This window comes from Zea mays, chromosome 3, assembly GCF_902167145.1.
Source record: "Zea mays cultivar B73 chromosome 3, Zm-B73-REFERENCE-NAM-5.0, whole genome shotgun sequence".
Classification (NCBI taxonomy): Eukaryota; Viridiplantae; Streptophyta; class Magnoliopsida; order Poales; family Poaceae; genus Zea; species Zea mays.
Window position 1 is genome coordinate 94,384,483 of NC_050098.1, and position 10,857 is coordinate 94,395,339.

Consider the following 10,857-nt stretch of genomic DNA (forward strand, 5'->3'; position numbering starts at 1 on the left):
GCGATAAGAGCCGACTATTCCCCTCAGCCACCTTGCGGTCCCATTGCTCTTCGGCTACCTCCGACCGCAATTTTTCCAACTGCTCTTCAAGGCCCGCTTCTTCGCCTTCATTTGCTCAGTCATGGACCCAACGAAGGCCCTAGAAGCAACGTGGTCTACGAAGGCCTCAAACTGCATGAACGTATAACACCATAGGCACAACTAGGGATGAAAACCGGCAGCGTACCCGAAACGGATACCGGATACGGGTACTGATTTGGAACCATTTTTCGGATACGGTACGGGTATTTTTATATTCGGGACGGATACGGGTAATACCCGGATAGTACAGCTTCGGATTTGGGTCAGATACGGAGCGAGTACTACCCGGTAAATACCAGGATATTCGGGTACCCAGAATTTGGATACCCGTTTTTTCTTTTTCTGCATAATAATATATTTAAAAAATCATAACTTTTACATATGAAATCGGATGAAGATAAAGTTTATATGAAAATTGTAGAGCTCGAAGAGATCTATAACTTTATAGTACAACACATTTTTGCTTAAACATTTCTTTAGACCAAAATCATTGAAATAATGTCTAAATTTATATCAAAATAATAGACTTTATCATTTTCATGTGAGGACTTAAGATTATCTCCATGTGGGAACTTAGGATTATCTTTTTATAAACTATTTATTAATATTGGTAACTTATTTGCAATTTCCGGTCAACGCTACAATATTTTTATGAATTTAATTGTATTTTGATGATTTTCTACAACAAGAAATTAATAATACACCAAATAGCCTAAAAATTCATGAATTTTTACGGGGACACCCCATATAGTTCTTAAAATCATTTGGACTGTAAAATCCACAAGATGTTGGTATTTCTTCCATTCCACTCCCACTTATTGCGTGAGTTACACGTGAAATCATTTTATGTATCGAAGTTTCAACATAATTAATTTTTCACTTATCATTTTCATGTGGCGACTTGAGGTTTTATTTGAATAGAATGTTTATTTGTTTTGGTAAGATTTTTGCAATTTTGGGTCAAAACTAGTGTATTTATCAATTTTAATTATATTTTGATGATTTTATGTAGAAATAATTTAATAATGTAAAAATAGCCTCAGAAATCTATGAAATTATACGAAGGTACAACATATGGCCACATATAGTCATAAAAAATAATGGTACCATAAAATCCACAGGATGTCAACGTTTCTTCTATTTTATTTCCACTTATTGCGTGAGTTGCACGTGAAATCACTCTAAGTATCCAAGTTTCAACATAATCAATACTTCAATTTACCATTTTTATGTGGGAACTTGAGATTATCTTCTATTAAATGTTTATTAGTATTAATTTACTTGCAATTTTGTGGTCGAACAAGAATATTTTATGATAACCAATTAATGCATTATCCGACAAGTATCCGATATCCGATCAAATAATATCTGTATCCGTCACTTATCCGCCCAGGTAAATATCCGGTCCCTGTATCCGTATCTGTCCCGTTTCTAACTATCCGTATCCGATCCCGAATCCGTTTTAAATACATTAAGATAGGATACAGGATAAGCTAATATCCGTCCATATACACCCGTTTTCACCCTATGCACAAGTGTCGTACGTATCGTAGCTGGAGAGTAGACGCCTCAGCGGACGCCTTCGTCGCCGCTTGCGTGGTCTTGGCGGACTCCGACCGAGCAGCACAAGGCCCTTGTCGCAACCTCTGCCACTCCACTTGAAGCCGTGACACTAATCATGCTTCCACCGGCCTTAACTTCAACACAAAACCCTTGTCGCAACATCTGCAGAAACAATGACCCCTCCACCTAACAACCACAATTGCCAAAAAGTCAGTCAACCACCAAACCACATGAACCAAGGTTGTTCCTGAGTATTGAGGGCGGGCCCAGACGAAATTATAAATAGGAACCCTAATATTATAAAAACTATTTTTACTATTATAATATCATCTAATTAAGAAAACTTAATGTATCACAGAAAAATTTGGGCGGCATAAAAAAATAAGATCATTACCTGAAATATATTATAGATCACCTTAAAAATGCCTTCTAACATTTCTTTATGTAAAATCGTCAATCATGTCTTTAATATTAATACCATCTAACAATTTCTTGAAATATTGTAGACCTTAAATAATTCTTCAGTAATTCTAGCGTTGAGAAGCTTCTTTCAACTCATGCCACAATTATGTTGTTTTCTACTCTATTGGTTCGTATCCCCTATTCTCTTCAAGAGGTCCCGGGTCAAACAAAACATCAAAAAAATCATCAGAAATCACAAAGTACATCCAACGTCGTGATCCGGAAAAGGGAAAGAATAACTTGCCCACTGCCGTGATGCCTGATTGCCTGACAGCTCGATCCCGCGCGTTGTGTCTTATAGCTAATAGTTGACTTCAGCGGTTCAGGCGATTAGCCTTGCGCCTGCAGCCTGTGATCGATCGGCCGGTGAGTGCGAGATTGACTGGCTATCGACGATGGGGTGATCGTGTTCGTGTTGCGCGCGACACGTGTGGGTGCAGGGTCTTGTAACACCCCAGGTTTTACCTAAGACCCTGGCTCAATGCAAGCACTCATAGTCTATTATCACATGTGTTTAAGTAAAGGAGAAGGAGCGCCAAAACTTTAGAAACTATGGATTAATTAAGGAATGTTCATGACAAAAACAATACCCAAGAATTTTATGCAATTATCACCTTGGACATAAGAGGCTAAAACCCTAGACCCCCTTCTTGTGCCATTAGCCCCCGAACACTGGATTAATGGAAAGGATAAGCAAATGAACATTTCATGACTTAAACCCATTACCAAAGTTTAAGTACATTAATGTATCTACAAAATACAGTAAGGGGGCTGTTGGAACTTGCTATCAGTCGCAAGAAGGCCAACAGGGGAGAACGGTGTAGACAGTAGGGTTGCGCGTGAGATGTCAAATAGCTCTGTTAACCAGGCCTCTCACGGGCACTGTGCGGGGGTATTTATAGTTACCTGAACGCCCAGCGCCTTGTGTTAAGGACGCATGTGCCCTCAGCTACCTAGGTTATCCCCAGAATATTCCCATAAAGCAGGGTTACAGACTGTAATTACAGGGATGTCTTTACAAATTAGCCTGTAACACGCGGCGGCCACGCAGGGCCCGTTACAATGGGCCGGATCGCACGTGGGCCTCTGAGCTGGACGAGGCCGCACTGTGGGATGCCTTCGTCGCCGGTCTTCGTCTGGTGCCGATCAAGCGAAGGGTGTCCCTGCCTGCTTTGTCTCTGTCAGAGCAGTGGCTAAGCAGCAGAGACTTCGAGCGAAGGGTGGCGTTTCTGCCTTCGCTCCAACATTTGCCCTCCGAGGGACCAGTTCGACAAAGTCACCTGGTGCCGAAGACGTTGCTAGATGGCGGAGACGCTGCCCTCGCTCGAAGTGGTTCCGCGGGGGTTTTTGATGTGACCGTTGATTGACGACGTACTGTTGGATTGCGGGTTTCCCGAAGCGCCGCGCCCTATTGGATTACGGGCTTCCCGAAGAGCCGCGCCCTGCCTATAAAAGGGGGCGGGGGCCGGCGCTTTCTGAACTTTACTTTCCGCGCTCCGCGAAAACCCTAGCCGCCCCCCGTCTTGCTGCTCATCTGCCCGCCGTGCTCTTGTTCGCCGGAGATCTGGCGCGAGTGAAGCAGACTGCCCGCCGCCGCCGACGGTACGTAGCGATGCCGTCCTCCTCTTCTTCCGCTGCCGCTACGACGCCGGCCGGTTCCTCGCCGCCGGCCGCCGCCTCGTCGGAGGAGACGCTGAGTAGTTTGATGGCGGAGGAGTTGCGCGCCGACGATTCTGTTGATTTCGGCGTGTCGCGAATGTCGTCGGCCCGCGTGGAGGATATGCAGCGGTTGGGCTACTTCGGCGGCGGAGTTGCTCGTGCCCCGGGGACGGAGAAAGTCCCCGAGCCGGAGGGCGAGTTGGTTGTTTTCGAGGCGTTTTTCGCCGCCGGTCTCCGCTTGCCTGCACACCGGTTTGTTGGCGAAGTCCTGCGTAGGTTCAACGTGCAAATACATCAGCTGACGCCGAATGCCGTGGTGGCCCTGTCGAAGTATGTCTGGGCGACGACTTCGTACGGCGGACAGCCATCGGTTGAAGTTTTTGCGAAGCATTATTGTTTACACTGGCAGAAGAGGATAATCGGGGACGAAGTTGCTCAGTTTGGGTCCTGCACATTCACGCCGAAGACCGGCAAGACCACGATGCAGGTAGTCGAGTTGGTTCCTTGCGCCCGCAACAAGTGGGGCAACTGGAATGAATTTTGGTTTTACGTTGCTGAGGGTACCATCGAAGGCCACGAGGGACTTCCCGTGTCCGAGATGTGCTCTCATTTTTACTCGGCGTACCCGCCCTTTGAAGTGGCGGAGGATGATGTGGACGAAGGGGCCCTTCGGTGTGCCGCCGGCCAGAGCAGTGGGCGCGACTTGGTTGAAGAGTTTGTGGCGTACGGGGTATGGCCCTTGGTGCATGGTTGGGCGTTGGGCGAAGTATGCCCTCGCCATATGCCTTTCCGTGGTGGAAAGGTGGTGCGGAGTCCCGCCTTCGCGCTAAATCTGCGGAACCGTGATCCGGCCGCCTTTGTGCGTGAGGCGGAGGATGAGGCGGTGCGGCTTGTTGGGCGTTATGTGCCGAGGACAGAGGGCCAGCGCAGCTGGGAGATCCGCGGGTCGAATGACCGTCTGAATAGGGTCTTCGAATTGAACCAACTGCCATATGACGGCTATCCTGGTCAAGACGATGCGGACCGCCGAGGGAAGAAACCGGTGGTGGAGACTAAAGACGACCCTGCGCCGGCGGCCGCCCCATCCTCTAAGAAGAGGAAACTAGGTACTGCCATGGGAGGACTTGGGGTTTCCGATGGGTTTGCTAGAGAGTTGATGAGGACGTGCGTGGCCCCGGGGGAAAGGATGTCTTCGCCCGAGCTCCGGGAGTCTTCGGCTCGGATGCTGAAGGTTACCGGGGGCTGCTGGCCTAGGAATGTTCCTATCCCCCACGCGGCCAGCGGGGACGTTTTTACATCTCGCATGGTTCGCAAATGGAGAGTTTTTCCTTACGGGCGGAATATTGCTGCTGTTGTGTCGGCAGTGATGGACAAGGATCGCCAGGGGGCTGCACAAAAGCGCCAGGCGGCTGTCAGGCTTGTTGAAGCCAGGCCAAAGAGGCAGCGGGGGTCGGCGAAGGCTGCGGCCCCCGGCGGAGGCAAGCTGCCGCTGGCGGCGAAGTCAGGCGTCCCTGCATCTAGCAAGGCGCCAGAGACAGCGGCGGGCACCGGAGGCTCCAAACTGGCGAAGGCTGTGCCGCCGCCCAGCAGGGTGGCGGAGGCCGCGAAGGCGGCCCGAGCGTTGCCGTCGGCAGGCAAGCGTGTCGCCGACTTTGCCACCGACATTTGTGTGGAGGACTATCTTGGTGGTAAGTCGCTGGCTCTTGTTTTTTTTAATGTATTATTATTTTTTCGTTGATACATTGCAGGGTCGGACGAAGGCCAACTTGTTATAGTTGCGCCTGCCGCGGCGACAGCGGTTGCTGCCGCAGCGCCGAAGGCGAAGGGCGGGGCTCTTAGCGCCGGAGGCGAGGTGGCGGCCCTCGCGGCTGTGAGGGATGAGGCGGGCGCTGCGTCCCGCCGGCTAAAGGAGGTGGTGGAGTCGCTAAGTCAGGTCCGCTGAGCCGGACTTCGCTCTCTCTCTCTCTCTTTTTTTTTTAAACGGGGCCGTGGTCTTATGCGTGTTGTGCAGGTGGCTGACTTTGCCAACCGCACGGCGTCGGGGGCCCTCACGGCAGTTGTGTCTGCCGAAGTCGAGAGACTTCGGACACAACATGCTGACGCCGTCCGGGAGAAGTCGGCCGCCGACAGCAAGTGTCGCAAGCTAGCGGACAAGGTGGCCGCACTGGAGGGAGAGAAGGCTGACCTCCGGCGCCAATTGGCGGGGGAGAGGAGGGAGACCAATGAGGCCCTCGCCAAGGCGCAGGCTTCGCAGGCGGAGGCCAAGCTGGTCCGAGCGGAGGGAAATATTGCCAGGGAGCGCGCCGAGCAGCTGCAGGAGCGGCTCATCGCCCTGGAGAGCCACGTGGAGCGGGCCGAGGCCGTGATGCGAGCGGAGGCCGAACGGACGCGCACACAGCTTGTGAGCACATATCGTGAGCTGGGTGCGCGGACCGGTGACTTCGAAGTGCCGGACCGAGAGTCCGGGCTTCGCTGTCTGGAATGGGTGCGGGAAGAACTGCAGGAGCTCCCCGCTGTCGTGGGGGGGTTCATGTCGTACGCCTCCCTGGTCACTTGCGAGGGGGCGATGAACGCGCTCTCCCGCGAAGGGTGCCGGCACTTCGAGGTGTTCGACCAGGCGGATGAAGATTTTGATCGAGATATCTATAAGGTTGAAGACCTCGTGGTGAAGGATTCTGCCGGGGCCCTCTACGACCGGATGTGGGGTCCGCACGGTCGCGAGGTGGTCAGGGAGCGGGCAGAGACGGCGATGGCTCAGGTAACATTTTCGTTTGTTTGGCGTTTGTTGGATGTGGGGTGTGCGTGTGTTTGCTGAATTTTGCGTGTTTTGTCTTAGGCGTTGCGTGGCGAGCGGGTGGACGACCTCGGGGCGTTGAACAGCGCGCTGCCTGACCCGGAGCCGACCCCTGCGGAGGCCGTGTCCGGGGTCGCCCTGGAGCCAACCTCGGAGACCGCGGAAGACGCACCGGATGCCCCCACATCCGCAGCGGCCGGCGAAGACCTGCCCCCGAAGGTGGCCGAAGGCGCACCTGATGCCCCCGCGGCTGCTGCGCCGAGTGCTGAAGATCCCGCGGCGGTGGCGGCGGAAACAACAACGGAAGCAGCGGCGGAGCCAATGGGGGAGGCTTCCGCAGCGCCAGGGCCTTTGCAGGTGGCGTAGTGGGTGTATAGGGTTGGGGAATTTTGGATATGTTGTTGAACTTTGGTTGCTGCGCAGGTTCAAGATTTTGGGCCTGCGCACGCAACCGCTACTACTGAATTTTTGGCGGCTTCGACCGCGGAAGGTGGTAATGAATATGGTGGATCTGCATCTGAGTTTTTTGATTTTACTGACTCTGGGAGCTCGATTGAGTGGACTGAGGAGTCGTCGGAGGAGGACTTGGACTATTTTGCGGCCTTGGACGTGGCTGCAGCGGAGGCCTCGCCACATGCCGCGGACGCGCAAGATGTGCCAGGTCCTAGCACCGGGCGCCGACGGCGAAGGGCGGTTGCAAAGCGTAGGGTTAGTATGGAGGAAAGGGGTCGGCTTCGTGTGAGTAGGGCTGGTCGGCAGGAACTGTTGTCTTTGCCCGCCGCCGCGAGTACAGGGGAAGGGGAACTGCGGAGTCTTTTTGCGGGTGAGGAGCTTAGGATAATGTTATTTAATTATAGGGAGATGGGAATTATTCCTAAGGTTGAGCCGATGTAGAGTGTGGCGCCCTCGCTTGTATATGTGTAAAGGCTTGTACGATGAAGTCGTGTGCCCTCGCTTGCCTGTGCCTACGAAGGCGTTGTGTACTTTGTCTGGTATGTTTTGTTATGCTGTGCTGGTGTGATTATAGTCGGTGTTAGCGCGGATGGTTTGATGCTGTCGTTTCTGCTTTTGTTGTACTAGTTCGGCTGCGCCCTTAGGCGGCTTCTGCGTGGATAGTCTTCGCGGTAGGCTTCGGTTTTTTCGCACTTGTTGTGCTAGTCCGGCTGCACCCTTAGGCGACTTCTGCGTGGGTAGTCTTCGCGATAGACTTCGGGTTTTTTCGCACTTGTTGTGCTAGTCCGGCTGCACCCTTAGGCGACTTCTGCGCGGATAGTCTTCGCGATAGACTTCGGGTTTTTTCGCACTTGTTGTGCTAGTCCGGCTGCACCCTTAGGCGACTTCTGCGCGGATAGTCTTCGCGATAGACTTCGGGTTTTTTCGCACTTGTTGTGCTAGTCCGGCTGCACCCTTAGGCGACTTCTGCGCGGATAGTCTTCGCGATAGACTTCGGGTTTTTTCGCACTTGTTGTGCTAGTCTTGCTGCACCCTTAGGCGACTTCTGCGCGGATTTATCGCACGCGAGGGTGGCTAGCGCTTAGCCTCGCGGTGACCTCGAATTGGTCGAATGTCGAAGACCGTCGTCGCGGTCTTTTTTCGACGCATGTTTTTGCGGGGGATTTTTCACACATATATTACAGGGCTCCGCCTCGTTAAAAACCTCACCCCCCGGGAGGAAAAGAGTGGGGGCCGGTACAAGATTGTTTTTGGCGAATTACAAGGGCAGAATCAACCCCGATGAGTCAAACAAAAAATTTGCGGAGGTTGTCGATGTTCCAGGAGTGCTCCAGGTCCTCGCCGTTTGGCGTTGTGAGCCTGTAGGCGCTGGGGGAAGCTTTTGTCTTGACTATGAAGGGGCCCTCCCACCTGGGCTCCAGCTTGCCCCTGGACTCCGTCCGAGCTGTTCGGACGAGTACGAGGTCCCCTTCGCTGAACTCCCTCGGGACTCGCGCCATGCTTTGGTCTGGGCTTGGTATTTGTTTAGGGCCTGTAGGGCGAAGACCCGGTCTCCGTCAATGAGATCTTTTGAAGTTGGCTCGTCCACGTCGGGGACGGCTGACGGAACTGTACGCGGGGACCCATGCTTTATTTCTTGCGGGGTCATGGCCTCCGATCCGTATAGAAGGCGGAAAGGAGTGAACCCAGTCGCCCTGCACTCAGTTGTGTTTAGCGCCCAGACTGCCTCCGGTAATAAATCGGTCCATCTGCCTTTTTTTTCATCGAGGAGCATCTTCTTGACAGCTGTGAAGACTTTCCCATTGGCGCGCTCCACGACCCTGTTGGACTGCGGATGATAGACTGAAGCGAAGACAAGCTTGGTGCCGATGGAGAAACAAAAATCCTTGAAATCTTGGCTGTCAAACTGCTTGCCGTTGTCGACTGTTAGCTCGGACGGTACTCCGAAGCGGCAAACAATGTTTTGCCAGAAGAATTTTTGGGCAGTCTTTGATGTTATTGTAGAAACAGCCCTCGCTTCGATCCATTTGGTGAAGTATTCGACGGCTACGAAGGCGAACTTGAGGTTCCCCTGAGCGGTGGGCAGGGGCCCGACAATGTCCAGGCCCCAGCACTGGAGAGGCCATGTATGGGCAATCAGCTTTGTATACTGTGAGGGGCTGCCTGACCGAGGAGAAAACTTCTGGCAGGCTTCGCAGGACCTTGCGACCCGATTTGCGGCGCAGATCATTGCGGGCCAGTAAAACCCTTGGCGGATCACCTTGGCAGCTAGGGCCCTTGGCCCTGCGTGCGAGCCGCACGTGCCACAGTGGACTTCACGTAGGATCTGCATGCCTTCGGTTTCAGTGACGCACTTAAGCATTGGCTGACTGACCCCTTTCTTGTAGAGTTGGCCCTCAATCAGTGCGAAGTCCCGGCTTCGATGTCTGAGGCGCTTGGCCTCACTGACGTCGGTTGGATGATAGTACCCCTGTAGGAACAGGGTTATTGGTGCCCGCCAGTCTTCGGTCATGATTATGTTGACTATGCGGTGGCCCTCGCTATCATTAGTTATTTGGAGCCCTTCGGGGCTCCGGACGGCTGGCGTGCCGATGGTGTGAAAGAACACGTCGGAGGGCAAGGGCTCGCCCCTGGCGGCAGCCTTGGCCAATGCATCGGCCTCCTCGTTCTTGGCCCTATCCACATGCTGCAAGGTGAATCCCTTGAACTGTCTCTCGAGACTTCGGATGGCCGTGAGGTATTGCATGAGCGCGGGGTCTTTTGCTGCATAGTCTTTCTCGACCTGGCCGGCAACTATCTTGGAGTCTGTTTTGATGATACATGTGGTGACTCCGAGGGCCCTTAGCTTGCGAAGGCCGAGGATAACCGCTTCATACTCTGCTATATTGTTTGTGCATCTGTCGGATTCCAGAGCGAAGCTGAGGCGTGTTGCATATCTGTGTTTGACTCCGGCTGGTGAGGTGACGACTGCAGCGACGCCTGCCCCCGCATGGCACCATGCGCCGTCGCAATGGTCCAAACCTTCTCTGTGGACGGGTCCGGCTGTGTTATTGGCCCAGTCCAGTCGACGACGAAGTCTGCCAGGACTTGTGACTTGATGGCTGTCCTGGGCTCGAAGCTGATGTGGTAGCTGGAAAGTTCGGCTGCCCACTTGGCAATCCTCACCGATGCCTCCGGGTTTCTGAATAGTTCGCCGAGCCCCCTGTCTGAGGTGACTCGGACCTTGAATGCTTCAAAGTAATGGCGCAGTTTGCGCGAAGACATAACGACTGCGTAGGCGATCTTCTCCAGCTCTGTCATGTTGCATTTGGACGGTGTCAGTACCTCGGAGACATAGTAAACAGGGCACTGTCTGACCGCGCCCTCAACTGTCTGCTCCTGCACTAGTGCTGCGCTGACCACGTGCGGCGAAGCCGCGACATAGAGCAATAGGGGGAGCGAGGAGTCGGGGCTCGTGAGGATGGCCAGCTCCGACAGGTACTGTTTTAGTGAGGCGAAGGCCACTGCTTGCTTCGGTCCCCAGGCGAAGTCTTTTGCACCGCGAAGTGTTTTGAGGAAGGGGAGACTTCGCTCGGAGGACCTGGAGATGAATCTGTTGAGAGCGGCCAATCTGCCTGTCAGACGCTGGACGTCCCTGACGGACTGCGGAGGCAACATGTCTACGATGGCCTGGATCTTGGTTGGGTTGGCCTCGATGCCGCGATGTGATACCAGGTAGCCCAATATCTTGCCCTGGCGAACACCGAAGACGCACTTTTCCGGGTTTAGGCGGAGTCGTGCATCTCGCATGTTCGCGAATGTCTCGGCGAGGTCGGCGAGGTGGTCCTCCTTATTCTTGCTGGCGA